Raw genomic sequence first — 26,723 nt, 5'->3', positions numbered from 1 at the left:
AAGGACGTTTGACATTTGGGTGTAGCAAAACAGGAGCTGTAGTGAATGCGGCCTTTAAAGAACCAAACGCTATTTGGGCGTTATCGTTCCATAAATAAGGTTTCTTGTTACTGGTCAATTCGGTGAGGGGTGCAGCAATAGAAGAGAACTGTCTAATGAATCGCCTGTAAAAGTTAGAAAACCCCAGAAACGATTGCAACTCTTTCCTTGAAGTTGGTACAGGCCAGTTTAAGACCGCTTTCACCTTATTGCTACTCATCTGCACTCCTTTGTTGGTGATGTCATATCCAAGGAACTCGACCTGATTTGCATGGAAAACGCATTTTTCTAACTTGACAAAAAGGTGATGCTCCCGCAAGCGTTGTAAGACCTCTGAAACATGACGTACATGATCTTCCATAGATGGAGAATAAATGAGTATATCGTCTAGATAGACGATAACGAACCTGTCGATCATGTCGCGCAGAACGTCGTTGATGAAATTCTGGAATGTGGCCGGGGCATTGCAAAGCCCGAATGGCATCACCAAATACTCGAATAGGCCATATCGAGTCTTAAAGGCGGTTTTCCACTCATCCCCTCGACGAATCCGGACCAAATTGTAAGCACCCCTTAGATCCAATTTGGTGAAGAATTCTGAAGACCCTAACTGATCCAGTAAGACAGAAATCAGCGGAATCGGGTACTGATTTCGGATAGTACCTGCATTGAGTTCCCGATAATCGATACAAGGCCTTAAGTCACCCTCCTTCTCGGGTACAAAGAATAGCGGTGAAGCAAATGGAGAGTGAGAAGGCCGAATAAAACCTAACTCGAGGGCTTTATCCAAATATTCCTTAAGGACGACCTCTTCCTTTTGGGTAAGGGAATAAATACGTCCCGATGGTGTCTTAGCATCTGGTTTGAGAACAATTGGGCAGTCGTAGGGCCGATGAGGCGGCAGAACCTCTGCTTTCCCTTTGTCAAACACGTCCTTATAACTTGTGTATTCGACAGGCAATACGGTGTTAACAACTGCTCCTATGGTAACCACAGAGTTCAACAAAGCTCGACTAGGAGTGTCAGGTGCTTCATACATAGACTCTAGTGAATTGCATGAACGAAGACATTGCTGAGAACTGAAAGCGATAGCCCCGGTCTCCCAGTTAATGACCGGGTTATGAAGCTTGAGCCATGGTAAACCCAGGATGAGTTTATATTGCGGTGCCATAATGACATCAAATGTGATGGTTTCCGAATGCTCAAGGCCAATGGTTACCAGCAACGGAATGGTATGTTCAGTAACAAGCCCAGAAAGAAGGGTTGATCCGTCAACTGCATTGACTACCTCCGGAACACTCTTTGACAATAAGGGAATACCCCATTTCCGAACATATTGGGCATCAATGTAGTTACCAGTTGCCCCAGAGTCAAGAACAGCTGCAGAACTCCAAGGCGTGACCTGGTCATAACTCAACATAACGTCAATATAGAAGGGTGTGGACAACAAGGAACCCTGCATGGAAGAGCTCGGCGTAGGGATTCCGTCTACGACCGGGCCTTGGCGTTTCCCGACTTGCGGGGTCTCTTTGGGCATGCACGGAGTACATGAGTAGCGGAACCGCAATAAAAGCACAGATTGTTCCGTCTGCGATGTTCTCTTTCTTCCGATGTTAACGGGCCCCTTACTGCCCCGATTTGCATAGGTTCGTCACCGCCAGAAACAGGAATAGGGGAAACCGCAGAATTGACCGGAATAGCACGCTTCTCCCCTTTTCTTTCGGTGCGTCGGGCATCAATCTGAAGCACTAGGTCCAAGAAATCAGGAAAGGACGTAGGAACCACCGGAACCGTGGCTATAGTATCCTTTAGTGTGTCCGACAATCCTTTATAAAATAGGGCTGCCTTTTTATCTTCCGGCCAACCAGTCTCAGCAACCAACTGATTAAACTTAGCCAAATACGACAACAAAGGAGTATCCCCCTGACGGAGATTTAACAATTCCAGATCCGTGGCTTGAGTCTTGTAGCGAGTATCAAACACCCTAGTCATAGCACTGATCAATGCATCACAGTCGAACAACAGCGGACTGCCTTGTTCTAATAAGGGATTAGCCCAAACCGCGGCCATACCACCGAGGTTTGATAAGACAAAGGCAGCTTTTGTAGTCGCATCATGAAACGAGGAAGGCCGACACAAGAAATGCAGCCTACACTGGTTAATGAAAGTCCGAAAGAGTTTCGGATCCCCAGTAAACCTTTCTGGGGGAGCAAGCGGGAACTGAGCGGCCATGTACACATGCGTAGAATCAGATCTGACCGAAGGCCCTGCCTGACCTGAAGTGGAAGCGGAGGCCAACGATGGTGATCCTGTAACCACTTCCCTGAAACCAGCTTGCATTTCATCAATGCGCCGGTGGGTGTCAGCCTGGGCTGCCGTCATATCGGCACGTAGGTCGGCCATTAACTGAACCAAAACGGCCAACGGGTCATTCGCGGCATCCATGGTAAGGCTTCTGATTCTGTCACATATCCTGAAGCACGGTTCCGTGTTGACCCGTCGTGAAGAATATATTTCTTCCTACCAATGTGATTCTCAGGAGTACGAAAGGACAGTCTGAGAAACTAATTGATCGGAAGATGGTGTAGAGTCGTTGGGATCGGTAGAGTAGAGCGGCCTTTAAGATGGTGTAGAGTCGTCGGGGTCGGTAGAGTTGAGCGGCCCGCAAGCTTCACGATAGATGGTGATTCCAGGTTCCGTCCAACGACTGCAGAATATCACACTGATTAACAATCAATTACACCCCTTTCTAGATAACATTTAACAAAAGATCAACAGACTAACCTGCAGAAAACGGGTTTAACCAGAAGTGTTTCATGCAAGAATGTCCTCAATACTGGGGAAATCTGGAGACCATAAGAAGAGAAAAGACAATCAGTACCAGATAGTGAGTTGTAGAGAATGGTAAGGAAAGTTAGGTTTCTTACCCTGGTTTCCCTGGAAGTGATCGTCTCTGGCAAACTCCTTCTCCTTTTCTGTGGGAACAGTGTGATGGTATCTGCCCCCCGCTGTCCGACGAACCAAATAATCCAATGGTGCAAGGAAGTCACTAGTCCAGCAACAACCTATTCCCGCCGGCACGAGGACGCCTAAAAAAGGTGCTCAGGAAGTCTCTAGTCCAGCACCGAGCCTATTCCCGCCGGCACGAGGACGCCTACAGCACCCTGGAGGAAAGGACAGGGAAAGGAATGGAGGGGAAGAGGAAGGAAGGAAAGAAAGAAGGTAAGAGGTCTCCCAACCTTCAAGGTCCGAATTCAACTTAACCAAATCACTAGGCAAGAATAACCAAAAACAATCCGAGGTCAAAATACTTGAACAGGTAAGGGCAATCCGAGAGCAAATCCAGTAAACGTAATCCGAGATCAAAAAACCACAAAATTTCCAAGCGAGAAGAGCCACTGTCAATGTGGGATCAGAAGCAGCGAGAAGTGGGCGCCGGATCATTAAGTACCTGAACTACCGGCAACAAGACGGTCACGTGACCCAGTACGTTTTCTATCACGTGGAAGACGCCGCGCCCACTGACGTAACCTCCATGGTAACTTCCACGTGAGGCGTCGGGAACTACGTTCCCGACGAAAATGTCTACCGCAAGTAGAGCGTGGATAATGCAAGCCCGCCTCCTGTCTGGTGTTCGAACGCGACAGGCGCTTTTGGCTACGAGAAGACAAGAGAACCGAAGGGGTAACACAAGACCTTAAGCGTTTTCTGACAAATATCCAGGGCCTCATTGAAATATACTGCACCGCAATAATCCCGGGAATTATGTATGCCTTGGAAATGTTACATTATAGCTAACGAAATGGCTATATAGCTTTGAAGGGAAGCTATTGCGCATAGTTATGAACCTTCCAAAAACTATTCTGGTTAAGGCACTAAAACCTGAATTTGGGGTAAAGGCACTTAGATCATCGTGGCAAATACAAAGGGCACTATTATACAGGAAATCTTGTCAAACTAGTCCAAATCTAAATCACCTGTTCAAATTATTAGGCGAAGCTTACAGAATGGAGAATAAGAATGACTTTGAAAAGCTCTACTGAAATATACTTGGAAGAAGATGGCCTCAACATAGCAACAATCGAAACTGACTGTAACTTTAAAAAGAAACTCAAAATTAAGGCAAAACTGTTGGACAGGATAAAAACATTGATACCCTGCATACCAAACAAAGGTATAAGGAGTTTTCTTATCAAAGCTTTCCAATATACAGACCAAGCAGCTACTTGATCAAATTATGCTCCTTAGACCTGAAACGTTTATAATCTATCTGAGGTTTAATCTCTTACCTACAAGAGAAAATTGTACCCACTGGAACAAAGCCCAGCATATTGATAATACCTGTCAACTATGTCAAACTGAAACGGAGAAAAGCAGACATATATTGACGGCTTGTGAGGCCCTAAAGGACTGCTATTACAGAGGTTAAGGGAATAAAATAACTCACCTTGAAGATATCATCGGCGATCAATTTTGGTCTGTAGATCTCTTGGCTGTGGCTTGGGCAATATGGCAGGCAGCGAAAAAGGGACTTGCTAAGTATCCTGTTGAAATAGAAGCATTAAAATAAATATTTGATTGTAATGTATATTAATATACAGGTTAATTGTACCTTTTTTATAGGATTATTGTATGAAATTATGTGAGTATCTGCTGCTCTGCTTATAAAAAATGTGTTAAAAGTATAAAATTAACTATGGCACAATAAATAAAAACATGTTTAAAAAAGATGAATAGAGGCTTTCCTGCCCCCTTTTGAGCCTCACTGCATTTGATTGATTCAACTGTTCTCGGCCATGTCATCCAGATTAACCTGTAGCTTCCGCAGGGCTTATCAGGTGTAGCCGAACCTCTCCCAAGTTGTGAATTAGGGCAGCAACAATCACGGCCTCTTGGCCATCAGTGCCTCCCCTATTAGTACTGGTCACTGTTTATGCGGGGGACCTTCTATAGACAATAATGCTTGCTATCCTGTAGTAAAGGTCCTGACTGGTTTCGTAGCCCGGAGCGTGAGGTCATAATTAACCCTGTTAGCAAACAAAAACACTTCTGCCCACGGAATAGATTGATACTCTGAGATTGTGTATTCAGCTCAAAGGGTAATAAACCTTGGTATTAAACTGGAATACCGACAAAGCTAAGATACAGCCAAGTTAAGTACATGAGAAAAAAACAGGCTCATCTGCCCAATATGCTCCATTTTCTCCAATGAAATGTCGAGCCAGCTGCCCCGCTGCTCAGTTTAAAAAGGTTTGACAAAATACAGATCAAAGGGATTACCCCTGCAGTCTCTGTAAGAGTCAAATACTGTCTGAAGTGAGCAGCGCTAATAATTCAGACATAGTAGTTAAACTGAAAAAGTCTCTACGGATGTCAAATGTCGTAAAAGGTTACAACAATCACCTGGCACTTAGCCTTCGACAAACCGTTCAATTGTTGTCTTGTAATTATAGGACAAGAAGTTATATCCATAGAAAATCCAAGAAAAATGTTCAAAGAAAGAGAAGTGCTGCTCCTGCTTCTGCGGGTTGGGATCACTTTAAATCGGATTGCTAGTGATTCACTGTGTATAGGGTGTTGGGCGTAATGCTTACCCGCTGAACTCCACAATATCCAATCGTTAGGATTTCTTGCAACTATCGGTCCAAAACTAAGGCAACATCGAGTTGCCAACACACAGCTTTCCACTTTCTGCGTACCACAGACTGCAGACTGCACAGTTAGCAGTTCCACTTCGCGGAGTGAATACAGTTTTGAATGTTAATGTGGAAGGAGCAATGTGGAAGGAGCACCAATCCATAAGCAGTGAGAGTCGACCCAAAAAGTAGCAGGATTCCAGCACAGCAGAGCACAAGTACTGCAGACTGCACCCTTAGCAGTCTCACTTTGCTTGTCATTTGCTCTCAGCGATCCCCGCTGTTGCTTTCTACTGGATGTCTTCATCCATTGCTTTGCTCCACTGTCTTTTTGCCCTAGGTGCGGCAAGCTATCTGCTGGCTGGAATTTTCGCCATAAAGACCCTGCTCCGATGTGCATCACTATTAGGAAGTCTGCACAGCTACACCAGACAAGGTACTTCAAATATTGATCTCGACCACCGGCTCCCATCCCTAAACCACTACTACTTGGGTTCAAGGCTCATCAGGAGGAGTGTAGCACTATTGGTTGCTGATTTTGGCTGCTAGTGATAATCTCTTGCAACGAGTGTTGCTGGCTTCAAATTTCCCATTAAGGTTTGGAACCAACTACATGTGGGTAATGTTGTTCGGGGTTCTCCTGGTAAGGTAGAAAAGAGAAAGGGCCTTGTTGCATCTCAACACTTGCGGTGAGTGTCACTGACACTAGTTCCCGTTCCTTGTTTTATTTCCTCTTCTGAAGTCCTTGATCTTCTGTCTTCCAGTCCTGAACTGTGCTTCGTCATGACTTGCTGTTTCTTTGCCCCATTGCTGGCTTCCTTACCACTGCCTCCTGCTTGACTCTTGCTTTCTTGTCTTTCTTGTCTTCCTTGTCTTCCTGCATTTGCTGCCATGGTGATGCTTGCCATCCCAGCCCACTCCTGAACAAGTGAGAGAGAGTCGTTGTGTCTTCTATGAGGTTTTTTCCCTTTGGGTTTTCTTCCATCTTTTGGCTTCAATCCCCAAGGTCTCCTGCCCTTAGCTGTATATAGTCTGGGAGCAAAGTGGCTACAGGTGAGGGGAGACCACTTTTCTGGATGAAATGTTACTATTCTCCTATTCCAATCTGCACACCGGGACCGATCCCAGGTAAGACCTGCACCTGGTACTATTAAGCTCAGTATGTGGGGGGGTGGGGTGCTGGAAGAGACTGTTAGACTTTGATCAGTAACCTCCAAGGGAGCAGATGATTCCAGTTTGAAGTCGGCCTCCTCTGTACCTCCTTCCATAGTTGAACGTACAACAGAGTCAATATGGGTAGAGAATGGAGTAAAATGGACAGATTTAGAAGACCCCAAAGAGAGAACGCCAGAATCAACGCCATACACTGAGCGACCACAGGCATGATTGCGCAGTACAGGGGATGTATCCCCTCCTTATGTAAGCAGATTAAGGGCATTACCAGGATGCAGACAAATGGGCGAGACTAGCCCCGCCTGGAAGACGAGAAGTGTAGGCAGGTATAATTATGGACCAGGATTTTCACAATTCCCATTATTAAAGAAAGGGGAGGACTACCACAATATATACCGTGGCCACAAATGGATAAAGACAATTTAAAACGTAAATTACGTTTAACTTCCGGTGAAGGAAAATGGATTTATGAGCTAGAGAGAATGACATCAGGAATGACGTTAGCTATAGGTGACAAAAAAGGCTTGCTAGCAGCTATTATAGGGGGGAGAGCTGATGATATTTAGAAACGAACAGGACATGCAGGTGTGACTGCACAAAACACGACACACAATGGAACGCCATTTAATAATTGCAGAGCTGATGTATGGCGGGTGCTCAAAGTACAATACCTTGATACATCAGATATGGGTGCGATTATGACTAGGTAAATGGGCGGAGGATGAAGACCCTGTTGCTTATATTCAAGAACACTGGCACATTGAGATGCGTGAACCGTGAGATAAAACTGTTGGATTATTTTACCACATCTGTGTCAGGGAATGCCCGAGCCAGTGCAACAGCAATTGAAGAAACAGGTGGGAATGGAAGTGAAGACATGACCAGAAATACAACTGATGTTCGTGCATCACTTCCAATTAATGCTGGAGAAGATTAAGAATAAAGCAGAGAGTAGAGAGCAGGATGAAGCGAAGTTAGTCCTGAAGAAGTTGTCAAAAATAGCCAGAGAGGGAGTGGTAGTGACAAATAATGAAGGTGGGTTGACACAGGAGATGCAATCAGTGCAGAAAAATAACGTAGTGTATCCCACAGATCAGAGTTGGAACAATCTTTGGCCAAGAGGAAGAGGAATTGGGCCTAGAGGAGAATGAGGTGGTTTTCAAAACCCCTAGGGAAGATGAGGATTAAATGGCAGACAACCGCAACAATGCTGGAATTGCAGAAGAATAGGGCCCATGGCTAGAACATGTAGAAGCAGAGGAGGCACGCAGCAAAATTGTCAAGCTCAAAGAGGGGGGTTGGATATGCTCTGCAATATAATGCAGAACCACATGAATATTATGCCCAAGATCACACGCAAGTTCAGACATATGTGGTGTAACCAGAGCAAATGCAGCATGCGACATTGCAGATGCAATCGTCCACAAGGGCAATCACAGCCAGTATCCATGCAGGCATAACAGGTACAAACTCAGTAAGCACAGACACAGCAGGCCATGGTACCACAATGGACTACCAGGATGAGGTGAAAATACGGAAATTTCGTAAATTTTATTGTGATGAAAGGGATTATAACAATGATCGAGTCTATACCTTTCAGGCGAAATTTGATCAGGATAACATCAAACCTTTAATCACAACTCCCACCACCACACCGGTTTCATCGGAGATAGAATCCGAGGAAGATCAACCCAGTGCTACCAATAAAGGGGAGGAAAGTTTTACTCCTGCTCTTACGCATCAACGCAGAGGCTTTCTAGCTGAAATCAAACGATACAAAAAAGGCAACATCCCTAGCCAAACTGCTCTATCAAACAAAACAGTTCGCTTCACTGTCCCTTTAGGGCGACCTACCACAACTCCCGCCACATCTTCCGAGGAGGAAGAGGAAGAGGAGCAAGGGCCAGGCAAAGGGAGAAACGCAAACAAGAGACACACTCGCTCCAGCTCCAAAAAATTGCCAACCGAATCGATACTCTGCACTTAGTCTGTAACTTATCAAGTAAGGTCTTGTCCTCCGCTGAACTGTCCCTTCTGAATAAAGGTCTTTCTTTTGTACCGAGTTGTCATTCTGATCTTATTGATTTCCAAATTGATTTATTCAAATTAATCCGTAAGCTTAGACTTAAAAAGTATTTCCATCAACAAGTTGCAATCTACAGGCCACATATTGCTTCTCCATCACTTAGTAGCTTAACCATTTCTGATATGGAAGACACACGACTTCTCATGTCACTTAATGTTGATACTGCAAGCACCTCCAATGTCTTACAACAGGAATTAGACATTCACCAACATAATTTTGAAATGATGGAGCACAAACCAAGATCCAAATTTGTACCAGCTATTACTGATGCTACTGTTATAGACACCTTTTATCAGGCAGTCACTCAAGATATTCACAAACAAATAGATCGTTCCCAGTTTCAGTCAACTAAGAGCAATTTCACTTTTTCAGAAAAAACAGCTCTTAAAAATCTTGCTGAGGATACGAGTATTGTCATTAAAGAAGCCAATAAAGGTGGTAATATTGTCATTTTAAATACTGCAGATTATATTACTATGGCCAATGAACATCTGAGCACTCCTGGATGTTATCTATTGTTACCTGGCAACCCTACCAAAGAGACGGTATCTGAATTGAAAGTTTTGTTATATGACTGGCACTCACGTGGGACACTGACAGATGAGGAAAAGGCTTTCCTTTACAGACCTAATCCAGTCATTCCTACAATGTATTTTCTGCCCAAAATTCACAAGGCATACACAACATTACCCCAGGTACGACCTATTATGAGTGGCTTAGGATGGGCCACTGAGGGACTTTCCCAGTACATTGATTCTGCAATCAAGGATATTGTACCAGCATTACTAGCCTACCTGCGAGATTCCACTCAAACATTGGAGATTTTACATCAGTTAAAATGGTGCACCAATTATCTTCTAGCCACGTTTGATGTTAAAGCATTGTACACATCGATACAACATCGATTAGCTCTTCAAACCATTGATTACACTTTTCGCAACCACTCAGCATCACACAGTCAACATGCTTACATGATCAAAGATTTCTTGCATTTCACGTTAGCACATAACTAGTTTTTGTTTAACAATCAATATTATTTACAGACAAAAGGAGTAGCCATGGGCGCGAAATATGCCCCTTCTTTGGCTAACTTATTCATGTTTTTTTTTTTAGGACAAACACATTTACACAGACCACCCATATACACAGAATCTCATAGTATGGAGACGCTACATAGATGACGTCCTGGTCATTTGGAATGGGACGTCTTCGTCCTTTGCTGATTTTTCTGAATATCTTAATCGTAATAATTTTGGCATGGAATTTTCTGGACATGTGAGCTCTCAGTCTATGGAATTCCTTGATCTCCAGATTAACATTGTGAATGGTGAACTACAAACTCAAACCTTTCAGAAACCCACCGCAGTTAATGCTATGTTGCATGCCTCCAGCTGCCATAAAAAATCTGTCATCTCTAACATCCCATTTGGAGAATTCTATTGTGCGAGACGTAATTGCAGTACTGACATGGCTTTTCAACATGAGTGTCGCATGATTAGGCGGAGGTTCCATGAACGTGGATACAGTAGTCAATGCATTAAGCAAGGGTTGTACCGTATCAACACATTCACTCAGGATCAGACGTTGGTTACGAATACAGAACCCACCAGACCAAGTCTGGAGTATGTACAGTTCATAACGAAATATTCAGAAGACCATTGCATCCTCTATCGCCTGTTAAGCAAACATTGGCATTTGTTGAGACTTCACCCAGACCTTTTGCCATATGTCTCGGCTACACCCAAACTCATCTTTACTCATAACAAAACATTGCGCAACAAACTCTGCCCTTCGTTCTTACAACCAAAGCCTACTCATGCACAGCCTTTAACTTGGCTTCCACCCAAACCTGTTGGTTTTTTCAAATGTGGTCTATGCAATTTTTGCCAATATGCTCTTATCCAAAATACATTCAGTTGCCACCATGGTTTTTCAATTCACATTTCCGATTTTATCAATTGTAAATCGAAATTTGTGGTGTACTACATTTTATGCGTATGCCACAAAGTATATGTTGGTTCTACTATAAGAGAACTGCGAGTCCGCATTCGAGAACATTTTGCACACCTGAAGAGCCAAGACCCGAAGCTGCCACTTGCCCTGCATTGGCAACAGAATCATCAAATGGATTGAGTAAAAGATCTTAAGTACATCGGGCTCATTCAGACGCATTCCCACCCAAAAGGCGGGGACCGTCAATTACTTTTACGTCAGCTTGAGGCACGCACCATCGCCAAACTTCGTTGTACCAGTCTTGGTCTCAACACGGACACGGAACTAAATGTATTTTTGTAATGCTTTATACAAATGCTGGTGTATATTTCCTATACTTGCAGCAACTGCATTTTCATTATTCCATGTTTGTTTTCATGTATTAACATCTAGTCAAATTTAAACAACCAAGACCGTCAGGAATCTTTGCCAGTATCAAATTGCTCATCCGTCCCTCGCCGTCATTAAACATTCCAGAGATTTTTGATTTTTCAATTTTTTCAATTTGAATTATTTATTTATTTTTATTTCGCATGCACACTGCTATTACAGCTTATTATGCATTAGACTTTTATTTAATATTTAATAGTTGTGTTAACACATGTAGACATTGTCTAGGGCACAAACAAGATGCAAGCGCTTGCCTTACTTAATACAAGGACTACCATTACCATAATTCCTTGCGCTAAATTTAACCACATGACTGAGTCACGTGACACATTTTTAGGTTCTTTTCTCTAAACACATAGAAGGAATGAACTGCACAACACTGATTTCATGAAGCGTTTGGACTCTGGCCACAGTGGAGAACCAGCCCCTGAACTTACAGGTACGGGCTTGACAGTACTTTCAGAGTATCTCACTGTTAGACTGATTCTTACAAATATTTATGTTATTCGACCTACCTGCAGAATTGGGTTTTGATACATTGGGCCTCATTACGACCCAGGCGGACTTCGCGGTGCTAAATGCACCGCGAAGCATGGCGGAAAGCCGCCGATAGCGCCATGGGGGTTGGCGGATTTACCGCCCCATTCCGACCTCGGCGGAGCGGTAAATCCCCAATCCCCATTCTGCCCTTCCCCATTCCCATTTTTGCCCCATAGGGTATAATGGGAGTGGGGAAGGAGTTAATTACGCCACCGTAAAATACGGTGGCGTAATTAACAACGAGGTCCCGTAGCGCCATGGTTTTCTCCGCCTGGTAAAACCAGGCGGAAAAGGCCGCCATGGCGCTACGGGAACTCGTAGTATGGCGGAGAGGTACGCCATGCACTACGCTGGCGTAACACCCTCTCCGCCAGGGTCCTAATGAGGCCCATTGTCTTTTTTTGGCAGTTGCAACGTTTGAACAAACTCCCATGTTCTGGGAATGTACCACAATGTATCAGTAACAGAGACTGCTTCAGGTATCGCTGTCCATTATTTACGCATTTGGATATTTTTGACAACCCATTTAAGTCATATGTCGATCTATTATCAAGACAACTCATGTCTTGGGTTTCTTTGTTTATGTATTTTTCAGTTATTTGCCGTTTATATTCTTGAGGAGAATCAACTACTTTAGAATTGGCCCATATATCTGCCCCTAAGGAGGGCTTGGGTTTTCCAACTCAGTTTGAATAACATACAGTAAAACATTTATTCATTTTAACATTTATATCACACACGGGTGACAATGTAATAATACATTTACCACCATGAGGCGCATGAGGGGTGAGCATTTTGATGCTTGGCACAATAGTCTATTACCTTTGCACTATGCGTGTACATGGGATTAATAAATTGTTAAAATGTATCAGTTGTTTATTCATTTAGGATTCAGGCTAATGGTGTTTTCTCTCTTTTTTACATATTATTTTGTTTTCATTATATGGACATTCACATATGGACACTTCGACCGCGATGTTTGGCTCGACAACATATGGTAACAAATCAAATGTTTTTTATTTACTCCTTATTTTCTTGGCATATGTTTCACATTGAAATGATTGCTTTGCTCTTTGACATGATGTAATGTCTATATGGGCTTTTTTCTTTCTTGGTTGTATTTCTCTTCTTTAACTCTGGCCCCCTCTTCTTCCTCTGCTGGTTAATTTTGTTTATATTTCAAATGTTCTTATCCTTATCGCATGATTATATAATATTTTGCTGTATTGGAATGTATATGAATCATACCAATACCACAGTCTTGCCTTGAAAAGGACCCGTTGTTTTGGGTCGAAGCACATGTCGGCAGACTTGTTTTTGCATCAACTCATAAAATCTGTTTCAACAGCGTTTTTTTGACTGAAGAATCTATTGCTTTGGACTCTTTGTTTCACTATATTTGTTGTCCAGTTACACATTCAATTTGAATAGGATATTTACCATTCGCTTAGGGCTGCGCAATCATTTAGAGATGACATTTTTGAAGTGTTTGTATCTATTAGCAGTTTTTGAGGTGACTACTGGTCCCTCTTTCGTGCAGCAACCCAATCTTATTTGGTTTGTAAGGGTTGCATTGACTTTAGTTTGTCTTTTCAAATTTAGTTCTAACCCAGCGCCTCACCACACCGGCACACCTCAATTTTGTTTTTCACAATGGAATATGACTACAGGAGTCCAGCAAGCAACTGCCCCTAAATTAGGCAGTGTTACTGTGCTAGGAGGAAATCCTTTCTGAGGTACGAGGATGAAATTATACCCACAATAAGACAGCGTACAGAGCGACTTGATGTGTTCAGTACTATCAGTGACACCAGACCCCCAAAAGCAACCAAGGGTCAAAGTAACGATAGGAAACAACGCATTTTAATTTCTTGTAGAAACTGGAGCAACACGTTCCTGGGTCCGTGAGGGAAAATACCCAATGTTAGGTATTGCAATGAATGCGCAGGGATTCTCTGGGGCGATGAGTTTAGTTCCTTTTGCAGACAAATTACCAATCTCTATAGGAGAACACAGCATGTTTATGCCATTATTACATTCTAGGCAAATACCAGTTAACACATTAGGGCGTGGCTTAATGATGAAACTTAACATGACGATATCTTTTACTGAGAAAGGAATAGTGTGTTCCACTTCAGGGATACATTATATGAATCTGAGAGAGTTTATATTACCCTTTACATGCCAGAAAGCATTACAAGGGGACCCTTTGGACCCAGAAGTATTTTTGTATGGAGTGACTGTTTTATTATCATGGTTGCCCAGACTGATAGGTAAACTATTAAGAATCCCTGATGAGTTTTTGTTCAGATCAGAAAACCCTATGAATTACAACAAAGGGCAGATTATCACCTTTAAGTTAGAAGCAGCAGTGCTCATAGAGAAAAGGGTGGTTCTTCATTGGACAGATGATGAGGGAAGAGGATGGAGAACAGTGATAGCTCTTAGTGAAGGATACCGGCTCACAGATTGGACAGATGAGGTGATGTTTAAGGATGAGTATTCAGTTGATGAATTAGTATTTTTCATAAATCTCACTTTTTGGACTAAAGTAGAGACTAGAGAAATGCCGCAGAGAATAGAGTTGGTAAAAAAGAAACCATTATTTTTCTAGGAAGATAAGTGCCAAAGATTGTATGGAGCATAAATCCATATGGGTCTATGGGTCTATTAAAAGGAGTAGAGGCAGTTAAAAGCAAGCTTGAAGCAGGAGCACCTTTACCATGTGCAAAACAATACCCCATGTCCAGAGAGGCGTATGAAGGTATATTCAAGACCATATCCACTTTGAAAGAAGCAAGGAATATTGGTACCATCCGATTCTCCATGTTACACAGCTGTTATAGCCAGTGAGAAAATCGACAGGGGGTGGGGGGTAGTGGAGATTTATTCAGGACCTTTGACCTCTAAACAATATAGTCAAAGCTGAGTTTCCTCTAGTTCCAAATACCAAGACAATATTGTGCAACATCCCATCTAAGGCCAAATATTTTACAGTCATATTTTTAAAGAATGCATTGTTTTCAATTCCCCTCCATAAAGACTCACAGGATTTGACTTCCTTATTGTATAGTACGATCTGCCTGAAACATACTCGACTACCCCAGGGGTACTGTGAGTCCCCTTCAGTCATTAATAGAGTGCTCCAGATGGATTTAGGCAATGTTCAGCTCGAAAGTGAAATCGCTCAATATGTAGATGACATTTTCACCTGCACCTCCTCCAAGGTATTCTGCCTTTCCTCTCCTTCCCCCAGAAGTACACACTGTCTCTCGAGCCCTGGTTCTCTCTAGGCTGGATTATTGCAACAGCCTCTTTCTAAATCTACCTGCTTCTGCTCTCCGCCCTTATCAACTCTTCCAGAACAGGACTCTGAGACTTGTCCTTGGCCTTCGTATCTCTCCAGCCCTGAAATCTCTTCATTGGCTCGCAGTGGCTGCAAGGATTAAATTCAAGACCCTTTGCATTGTCCACAAGGCTTTCTGGGGCCTGGGTCCAAAATACCTTCAACTCTCCCTCCGTAAATACCTTCCCTCTCGAGCTCTTCACTCCTCCACCTCCTACTCCGTCAGGGTCAGACGTTTCCCAAAGAAATGAGCTGGGGGTAGATCTCTGTCTTCGGCTGGGGCCTCCCTCTGGAACAGCCTCCCTGACACTCTGAAACTTGAGAGGAACGGTCTCCGGTTCCAGAAGCACCTCAAGACCTTCCTCTTGGCTTCTGCCTTTGCTCCGCTCCCTCCCCCCCCTTGCTGATCTGTTCTGTTTGGCATTATGCACCTGTTTACCCTCTGATTGCAGGCCCAAGTACTTGCTCACCCTGTCACGCACCCACACTGCCTCCTGGCAACCCTTGTACTTGGGTCTGTATCTGTAACCTTACAGCCCCCCCTTTCTGCACTTATCAACACCCCCTGTCTGTGCCTTAAACCTAGAACTTGCCACTTGCTGGCTGCACTACCACTGTTGTTGTTTTATTCATTTGCTAAGCACTTTCCACCTCTTCCCCTGCCCCTCTGCACTTTTCGCCCTTGCCTCTCCCCTGCACTTGCGCGTTCTCAATGTCACTGGGCCTAGTAAGATCGTTGTTTTTGTTCTTCCTTGTTCCCCTCCCTTGCCTCGTCATGCTCTGAAACACTTCTGTATGAGCACAATCCAAATAAAATATCAGTATCAATATCAAATGTTGTGTATGAGTGTGCAAGCATTCGTCTGTTTGTTAATTGACCCTGCTTTATTAAACTGAGAATAAAATAGTACTTTGCCATATTCTTTAAGTCTTTCCGGTTATTTGGTGTGAGATCTTTATTGGTAATTCCATCTAGCACAAGAGATGCATCAAGGTACTAGAGCACAGGGGGCTACATCTGGTGTACAGGTACGCAAAGAGACACAATTAGAGTAGGAGCACAGTCTGGTAAAGCCAAGCCTCATGCTACAGTGGGCTATATAAGGTGTACAGATATGCAAAAAGACAACATTAGAGTAGGTGCACAGTCTGGTAGAGCCATGCCTCATGTTATAGGGTGCTACATCAGGTATACAGATATGCAAGGTTATGGTAAAATAAAAATAAATAAATAAATGTGGGGTCTACATCAGTGTACAGACTTGCAAAAAGACAAAATTAGGCAGGCCGTGACTGCTGGACCAGGTCATGGTACAGTGTTGTTGTAAGGACCCAGAAGGCAAAGGGAGCAGTAATGCCATGATGAGTAAAGTTACAATTACTTCACAGGGTAGCCAATTCCAGTTAGGAGGGTTGCCAGCAGGTTACAATAATACAGATATAGCACATGGCTTAATAAGTCAGGTAGTTGCATAAAGTAAAATTACAAATACAGCATAAGGCTGCCAAGTCAAGTCCGGTGGATTAAGGAATTAAGTCTACTCCGGTGGCTGCAGACAGGTTTATATTGCAGGTACAGCACAAGGCTGAACAAGTCAAATCCAGGTGTAGCAGACAGGTTAGATTGCAGGTACAACTCAAGGCTTAGTAGCGCAAGGCATGAGGGATGCTATGCACTGAAAGTTTGGGCAGGAATAAAGAAGGGACTGGCAATGACACTGTAATGCAATGAGGAGTGCGGTGGCTGCTAAGTGGGGCAGATTGGGCAGAAATGCAGTGAATTCTGGCATTATACTCACAGGAATAGGAGGCTTGGAAGTTGCCACCCTGTATACAGGTAAAGCAGGAAGGCGTGAGCTAAGGACGTTCGCGGGTGCCAGGAGATCCGATGCAGCAGTGACTCAGAATTACAATGAGAATGGCAGTGGCTGCTGCGCAAGGCCAGTTAGGAAGCTTGGATTGGGCAGGCCAGGTCTTCTGGTGTCTATGCCGTGCATGCACAACAGGCACAGATAGGCTGTGGCCTTCCATCAGGGCCTTCCAGGAAGGTGCCTGTCGGCAGAGCCTGCCAGCTCTGCTCATCGAGTTTGGGTTGGTCAGAGTCCAGACAATCTTGAGGTGGTACATCCTTCTGGAAAACTGGTGTTCCGGAAGGATGTGGATGGCGGCAGCCATATTGCTGTGTGGCCCTGATTCATGGCAATTCCTTTCTGGCACAATGGCAGTGTCTCTGGACGACATTGCTGCGGACACGATGTCCCGTTCCCAGGTGGGGGTTTCAGGCACAGGTGGTGAGGTGCCTGAACTAGTGAAGGAGACATTATAATACCAAAGTTCTTAATGGCTTGTTGTCAACATGTAAATTCCCCCAATTGTAAAACTCAGAAAACACTTCCTTTAAATTCTTCTAGACAAAGTTCCATTCATCCTCCAAATACACACAACACATACATCTCCTGTTTTTGATGTTTTCCCAAGCGACAGTCCTAACCAACATCATTTTAGAAATTCCATGATTTCTAGAGACTTCAACTACCATAACGTCTCAAGTACTGAGATGAGGAAGAGGAGGAATGAGTTAATGCAAAGTGAAAGTAATTAAATTTGAAAATGTGGGCTACTTTTTGTAAAGCATGAATATGTGAGACATTTAAAAATGATACCTTCATTAAAGAAGAAGAGAGAACTAGAGAATGTGGTAGCAGAGCCGGAGAAGGAGGCAGAAAGACAGCGGACTGTGCCAGAGGCAATTGCAGGCACATCCATATTACAGCCCACGACTGCGAGAACTACATACCTGCTTGGCGCAAAAGAAGGAGAAACACAGCGGACACCTGAGGAGGACTGCCAGAGCTCAAGCAGCAGTTGCCCGGTTTCCGGGAAAACGGTCGTGGAGAAAATCAGCGCTCCTTTGTCCAGATCACAGAGAGATGCCGCGGAAGAAGCGCAGGATTGCAGGAGACGCTCGAGGAAGGTTTGCAGTTTGAAGGAAGCCTTCACAGAGAAGAAGCATCCTTGCTAAGATGTGTCAAAGGTCAGAGACGCTACGAACAACCGTTGAGTCTACCCAGATCCCTCGGGGACCCCATGGTATACCCTCAGACATTTAAACAAGTGAATGAAACAAGATTGTTTGAATACCAACTAGATAAAGCACAAAGGCAAGAACAATCATTACCGCTAGCCAACAACTAGAAACACAGTGAAGTGATGTAACTGTGTTGTGTAAAAAGAAGTCCTGGTGAATGGAATCCATCAGGCAGTGGACATTTGTGGAGGAGAGATACCTGGAAGAAGAGTATACCAGGGGATCTGCAAAACCCTGATAAAAGGACTCCTGGCAGCGCAGTATAGCAGGTAATCTAATTGAACATTTAAGGTTATAAGACATTTTAGAACGATACCTGACAGGAGAATATACCAGGGAATCTGAAGAAACCATTAAGGGATTCCTGGCAGGAGAGTATACCAGAAACCCCTTTAAGCTGTATGGTAGAATTACTCAGTTGAATAGGATGTCTTTCTGTGAATCCAGTTTCAGCCAAACCAGGGAAGAATTGGAATTTAAGGAACTGTTATTTGAAAGAGTCTTTAGCCATCCTGAATGAACTGTTGTTTGAAAGAGACACTTTTGCCTTTCTTTAACTGCTGTTTGAGTCATGTTTGCCATCCTTGAGAAACTGTTATTTGCAAAGATACTTTTTTGCCATTCTACTTGAAACATCCAGGGTAAGGGAACCACCCTCTGGGTCCAAGGGTTTTCCTTGGAAAAGACTATTTTCTGTTGGATGATTCACTTTTGCCAAATAGAAGCAAGGTACATTTTCCTTGCACCCTTAGTTGTTCCTTTATAATGTGAGGGTCAGATGGGTATGTTTTGGACACAAGTTTGTCGACTGAACATAGACTGATCTTTAGTTTTAGTTTCCTAGGTAGGGAAACTCTCTTTAGGATAGCGACCGAGAAGCCTTTATCCAACCTTTTTGTTTGAATAAAAATGTCTGTTACTGAAAATATTACAACTTTGTGTCTGCCTCTCATTTCTGACCCCTCACTTAAGCCTGTCGCACCTGGCCCACTAGCACCAGGCCTTCTCAGTGAAACCCCTCTCCAACTGCTTACTCAAAATCTATCACAGGATCTATACCTGATCGAGTTCTAGGGGCTAACTCAAATCATTGCAGCCTAAGACATTTTACCAGGAATTATGATTTTACTGTTGAAAAAAGCAAAGCTTTACATCACTCACCAAAATCTCTTGAACGGTTACTCCAAAGAACCCTAGGCATCTCAAAGCATTGCAACTCTCCTACGTATTTCCTCATTTTCTAGTCAAATCTCTCCTATGGAGACAATGGGCCTCATTACGAGTCACCCGGTCTGGAAATAACGGTGGCGGTAAACCCGCTGCCACCGCTGTTTCCGGACCGGGTGATCTCGAGCTCTGCAGGCGGGAGGTGTCATTCCCGCCTGGTCTGACCTGGCGGGTTTAACACCACCCCCCTGCAGGCGGACGTGGAAACACCGGCACCATCACAAGATGGTGCCGGTGTTTCCACTTCCCCATTCCCATTGAGTCCTATAGGACTCAATGGGAATGGGGATTTACCGAATTCCGCCTCCGGAATTCCCGGGTCACCGGGGTCGTAATGCTCCGGTAATTCCGGGAATCATGGAGGCAGAAATGGAATACGAGTCTGGCAGTAACCTGCCGGAATTTCAGGCACGGTTACCACCGGACTCGTAATGAGGCCCAATATCCTCTTCATAACAAAGGCTCCGACCTCCACCAATCAGAGAGGTCCTAAATTACAGCTCATGCCATACATGTAAATCTCCAGATAAGAATGCAATGCAACCATTCACCCTTTCAGCAGGAGTCTCTGCATCCAATCCATGATCACTCTTCCCTCATGAATGTCCTCAGAGTACAGTGCCATGGCCCAATGTGTTCTGCTGGCACTCTTGGTACACGGGAACATGGACTCCATGCTGCCAAGTGTCAAAAAGAAAAGTAGTGCACTGGAACACTGGATAGACAGCTCAACTGCACCTCCATGCCTTCAATCCCGAAATGTTCTTCCATAGTGGTCATGGTAAACATATGCAAGCTCAGACAACCACATTTGACTGATGGGTAATCCAGGGTGCACATTCTTTCATTGTTCTCTTTGGTAGCTTCCCGAAAAGAAATAGCACCGAAACAAAACCAGGCCACAACAAGGAGGCTATTTCTCTCGAGTTGGTCACAGGAGTTGGGATATACTTTTCAGCATGTGTTAAGATTCACATGGCAGGGAACATGAGCGGCTTCAATAACTATTCTGGCCATCTATGTCGGTCTTCAAGCTCTTCTGGAACTATCTGTGCATTTTCAAACTCTTCTTCAGCCTTAGCTGGCTCGCTTGACAAATCCAATTTTTCAGCTATAAACACTTCCATTGGACTAGTCACTCTACCGCACTGCTTGGAAGTTTTACAGGGATCCCTGAGACTTTTTGAGGCAACATCTCACTTTCTAGGAAATGGAGCACTAGAAAAATGTTTTGACAAGTCTGGAGTGAATTGGATAATTGGATTGTTTGAAGCAACTTCCTTCAATTTTAGCTCATGTGCTAGAGGTTGTGAACTTCCTTTCCTGTCTGGTTTCCCAAGGAAATCGCTACTGTACCATTAGTGTACTAAAAGGGGAAATTACTACTATTCACACAGAAACACAATGTTGGATGCTGGTTTGAGCAAGTTAAAGGATAGTTCTGGGACTTTTTTTTAATTTTTCCTACGGTTCGGCCATGTGTTTTTAAGCATAAATCGGTAGATCGTAGAAAACTTTCCTATGGACCTTACCCGACTTTTCGTCCATTAACGCACTCGAAATCAGCCGCCACTTTGTGATAATCCTATCATTTCCCCCCATCGACCTGGCTCACCTGCGTTTGCGGCACTAAATCAAATCCCCCGCCCCTGAGCCTGACATCAGCAGACGGGTACCGCCCATTTCCCAACGGCAAAGCACGGTTCGTGTCAACAATCGCTGCGCATCAGCTAATGAAGTGTCGCCATGGAAATGGCAGGACGCCTCTTTCCTCAATAAGTATAAACACACCGTTTCACAACACACAGCAGCAGATTTTCGATTCCATTACTCTCTCTGTGTTACTTTGAGTATTCTGTGACTCGTTTCTGTGCTCTGGTCAGCTACCTTCGCCGCTTCTAGGCCTTGTGAACACCTGTACCATCTCTGTAAATTATTTTACTTTCTTTACCACACAATGGCTACAATAATGCCGTATATGTACGAGCCCGAGTACACCGAGGAGGAACTACTGGAAAGGCAAGCATGCGAAAACGATGGGGATTCGGACGGCAGTTGGGAGGACCAGTCAATGGATGAAGAGCCTGGACCATGTCGCATGGACGGCGTCTCCACCTGGTGCACGTGCAATCGGTGCGAGCTAATGCCAACTGAGGAGGAGAACTGCTGCTGCCGTGAAAATTCCGGGTGCTTGGCCTACATTTCGGAAGGCGAGCCAAGTCCGCAATGCATCACCGAGCTGCCAGAGTTCAGGGAAGCCTGCCTCTCACGGACCGTGTTGAGGATGATGATGGTGCTTATGCACGAACTTCGCAGCACTGTTCGTCCGCGTAATCCGAGTAACGAGTAAGTATACTCTGGTTGTGATGTCAGTGATGCCACTACTATTTCATGGTCGTCTCCCACATATAAAATTACATCTACATATCATTCGAACGCATGTAAATTGGTTCCATATTGTGCATTTTCTAGATAGAATTTTTTTCAAAGCAGAATGACATTTTTTACCTGAATCGACATTGATAAGAAAGTTTTGTCATTTTAATACAATTTGCATCTTTCTTTTTCACAGGTGGTACAGGCTGGTGGCCTATCGTTGCTTCACTTGGTGGCTTCACGGGAGGCTCGGACACCGCGTTCGGAGAGTAATACCTGCCTGTGCGGTACTTGCCATTAGACAACATTTCCCCAGCGACAGTGGACAATACCGCGGATTTTCCCTGGATGTGCTGCAACCGGAACTTTACAATGTGTAATGTTTATTATTTATGTTCAATTGAAATTAAGATCTAAAATAAAACCCAACATATATTTTAACAATGGTTGTTTTGATTTTTTAAATGAATCTAGTGTGTCTCCATTGAATAGTCTTCCTGTGCCTTGTCTTGTCACACCACATGTCTCCGGCCAGCATCCTCCCTCACGCTGGCCGCCCACCTTCAATCCACATAACAGTTGAACCCATATGCAGCAGACATACATATCTTATTTTGCGGGTTGGCATCAAGCCTCCCGGCCTTGCCTCCTCCCCCAAAAATACTTACCACACCACTTTGTTCAAGCGTTGGCAATAAAAGGCCGTTGGATTTTATTGAGACAAAACATGGTTATAGGTAAATAATCAATATGGTTGATCATAATAAATCATCCTTTTGGGCACCGGGTACAGAGATGACCCCCTCTGGCCCGTACCGCCTTGCCACCACAGGCCAGCCTGCTGCTGACTAACTGCCTAGGCATCCAGGGTCTCCAGGGTGAACTGCACCCATATATTCTCCTGGGAGGGTGAGGTATTTATAAACTCACCCCCCTGCCTTCCATGTACTAGATCCTGCAGCCTGCCTCTTACATGCAGTTAGATGGCCTCTCCTTGGTGAGGCCCTGCGGCAAACGAGTCTTGTCTGCACGACCACCGCCCCAATCCACCCCCCCGCCCTATCAAAGGCAGTTCGCACCGGGGTACTTGCGCTGGCAAGTGGAGCTGTCAGGGAGCGATAAAGGCTAAGAGGTGCCAAAGACCATGTACACTTCAAAGTGGTCTATAGAGCATGGGTTGTTGTTCCCATGTCTACCTCCAGACCCCGTGTCTCCTGCCAAGCATCCCCCCTCACGCTGGACGCCCCCCTGCAATCCACATAAGTGTGTCTCCATTCACGAGTCTTCCTGTGTCTTGTCTGCACGACCACCGCCCCAATCCACCCCCCCCCCCGCCCTATCAAAGGCAGTTCGCACCGGGGTACTTGCGCTGGCAAGTGGAGCTGTCAGGGAGCGATAAAGGCCAAGAGGTGCCAAAGACCATGTACACTTCAAAGTGGTCTATAGAGCATGGGTTGTTGTTAATGTTAATGTTAATGTTAAAGGTCATTTGTACCGCGCACTATCACCACCGGAGTGGTCCCCTGGCGCTCTGGCGGCTCTGAAAGAGGGAGGGAGGGGTGGGTTAGTGGGTGGAGGCTGGAAAAGTGCAAGATTGCAGTGATGTGCTGTTGGCAGCCTCAGCCCGGTGGTTCCGTCGGCTGGGCCTGGGGTGTATGCGGCCGGTAGTCGTCGTGTGCTGATGTGCGAGTCTATGTGTGTTTTTGTTTTGTTGTTGCAGTGTAGTGAAGTTCGTGCGGTTTGCTGTGCTGGAGGTTTGTGGTTGTGTTTGGTTTGGAGTTTGAGAGGTGTATGCAGAGAAGGAAGTTGTTAGTGGTATTGGTTAGTTGGCATCTCTATCCTGGATTGAGCCGGTTGGGCTCGTGTAATCTTACACGACGGGATGCTTGTACACCCTGTGCCTCAGGAGGTACGTGCTCGTTTTTTTTTTTTCTCCATTCGAGGCCGTTTGAGGATTTAGCTGTCCCCTCCGCCCGCTCCCTTAATAACTTTGCATGCTCCTCACCCCCCCACATGACTAGCGCAGCTGCTAGTGTCCATACTTCCGTTTGTGTGGTGATTAGTTGTGTCTTGTCCGTTCCACAGCTCGTGGTACCTAGTTGTGGCTGTACGGGTGATGGGGGATGGTGAGGGTTGGCTGGAGTCGTTGCCTCCGTCTCCCTGGGTCTCGCAGGTGGACCCCTGTGTCAAGGTCCTTTTTGTTGAGTCATTTGTCTTATTGTTGTTTCGGTTTTAGTCTCTGGTTTTGAAGAGCCAGGTTTTTAGTAATTTTCTGAATTTGAGGTGATCTTTGGTGTTCCTTATTATTTTGGGATGCTGTTCCAGGTTTTCGCGGCTAGGTGGTAGAAAGCGGTTCCTCCGAGTTTCTTCTTGATGTAAGGTTTTTGTTCCAGCCGGATTTCATTGGTTGACCTGAGCGGTGTTCCCATGTCTACCTCCAGACCCCGTGTCTCCTGCCAAGCATCCCCCCTCACGCTGGACGCCCCCCTGCAAACCGCATAATGCCACGACATATTCACGTCATTCATTCACAAACACACCCCTGTTTCGAATTCTTTATAACCCACTTCATATTTCTAATGAGAACTTCTTTGCGCTTTGCTAGTCAACCCGTGAAGGTGCTGGTTATCTGCTCTTCGTCTCTGTGAACTTCCGTGACCACTTCGAGCAAACTCGTCAGTTTGCAACCTGTGAACTGCTCCCTGTCCTACGACAAGAAACTACTCTGATCCCTGCATCTAACTGTTTGTTCGTCAAGGTAAGGCCATGTACCATAATCATTTTGCGTCCAATTTTTTAATTTATATCTATTTGCTAGTAGTCATCAAATTGCATCCATGTTTTCTTTTCGTTCAAGACAGTACATGCAAGGAACTAGTCACATGTTCTGAGTTTAGTCAAATTATTTTTCTATTTTTTTAAAGTTATTCAATACTTATCCGCATGTGAATAACGTGTATAGTTCCAAGAACCAAAACGAACCTTGCATTGAACCTTTTATGTGTCATTTAATTTTTTAACACATTGGTATTCATAGAGAATTGTTGATCTTTACTTTTCAGAACTTTCCACAATGCCTGCCTGTTCCATTGGCGGTTGCCCTTCGAAGACCCATAAAAAATCTGAAGGTACTATAATGCATGTTTTCCCTAAGACAATAGATCAGATAAGAGAATGGGTCCGATATTGCGGATATCCACCGTCTGAGCTTGAAAGTAGAGTCCTAGAAGTCTTTGCGGACAAGAGGGGTGATCGATACCGCATCTGCAGCAGGCACTTTAGCTCAGACATGTACTCCACATCATGGCTAATAAAGAAGAACACACCGCGAGCGAAGCGAAAATTGCTCTCAACCGCTATTCCCACTCTATTCGTCCACATCCCTCCACTGGTGAGTCAAGTTTACGGATTTAGCTCTCGGCCTTGCGGTAGTGTGTAGCATTAGCTAACAATAATTTCCCCATTTATGTATCCTCTCAATATGAAGGCGGAAGATTCTCCATCCGTGTCGTTATTGCAGTCATCAGCCACTTCAAGCGCCTATCGGGTAATCTTACTTAGCTATTCTGCCACTGACTTGTTTTAGGCATGTAAATCAATAGTTTTAATTTATCGTGTAATTATTTTACCTAATGGTACACCCTAGTACTCGTCCTCTAGTCTTTGTTTTCAGTTATAATTATTGTTATCCAAAATAATGCAAGTACTGTCTTTCAGGGAGATGCTGAGGAGTCCAACGCATTGACGACAACCGTTGATGTCACTCAGATGCTCGAGGTACGTTTCCGGACAGTTCCATCGATGGAGATCATCAGATCTTGCATTCTTGTAGCGTGATTGTTACACACAATGGGCCTCATTACGACCCAGGCGGTAAGTTACCGCCTGGGCCGTGACTTTACCACCATGGCGTAAACTACGTTTACGCCATGGTGGTTGGCGGACTTACCGCCCCATTCCGACCTTGGCGGGGCGGTAAGTCCCCAATCCCCATTTACCCTTCCCCATTCCCATTTTTGCCCCATAGGGCATAATGGGAGTGGGGAAGGCGTTAATTACGCCACCGTAAATTACGGTGGCGTAATTAACTCCATGGTCCCTTAGCGCCATGGATTTTAACACCTGCTAAAAGCAGGTGTTAAAAGCACCATGGCGCTAGGGGACCTCGTAATTGGCGGTAAGGGGTCGGCGCAGCTAACGCTGGCGTTAACCCCTTACCGCCAGGGTCGTAATGAGGCCCAATGTTTCTTTCGTTTTTAACCATTGATATGTCCTTCTGTCGTCGCCCTCCTATGTGTCTTCTTTTTTCAATATTGTGTTCATTACTAATGAAAGTCCTATGTTTCAGGGAGTCGATGGAGCATTAGTCCAAGAAGAAGGGGGAGCATGCAGTTACGGGTCGGCGCAATGTTCTACAAGAACATCACCCCTAGTAGTTGATGCAGATCTCTGGGTGGTGACACTTCCAACGATCGAGCAAATCGAATCATATTTAGATATCCATATTGTTGACGCCTGCACAAAGTTTATGTTCTTTTTAACAAAATAGAAAACCATACTAATGCAATTACTGTGTTTCAGGGAGTTGCTGAAGCGTCATCTTCAATAATATCATCAATGGAAGTCTATGCGGAGCCCGAGGTATGGATCTTGACAGTTCCATCTAACTAGATCAACAATGCGTGAATAATTGTCGTTTGAATGTTCTACACAATGCGTTCATTCGTGTTTTGCTATTGAGATGTACGTGGGTATTGGTCCCCAAGTACATTTTGTGTTTTCAATATTATTATACATACTAATGAAAGTTCTATGTTTCAGGGAGTCGAT

General features: G+C 44.5%; 1 protein-coding gene across 1 annotated transcript in view; it reads right to left on the bottom strand.

Annotated features, from left to right (window-relative positions):
- LOC138472766 (chloride channel protein ClC-Kb-like) overlaps positions 1–26,723 on the bottom strand; it is a 639,821-nt gene that overhangs the window by 593,989 nt on the left and 19,109 nt on the right. The window lies entirely within an intron of this gene.

The sequence above is a fragment of the Ambystoma mexicanum genome, chromosome 8 (genome assembly GCF_040938575.1).
Source record: "Ambystoma mexicanum isolate Mex_15411 chromosome 8, UKY_AmexF1_1, whole genome shotgun sequence".
NCBI classification, from domain to species: Eukaryota; Metazoa; Chordata; class Amphibia; order Caudata; family Ambystomatidae; genus Ambystoma; species Ambystoma mexicanum.
The sequence above is the reverse complement of the archived record's forward strand: the minus strand, read 5'-3'. Positions and strand labels throughout refer to the sequence as shown.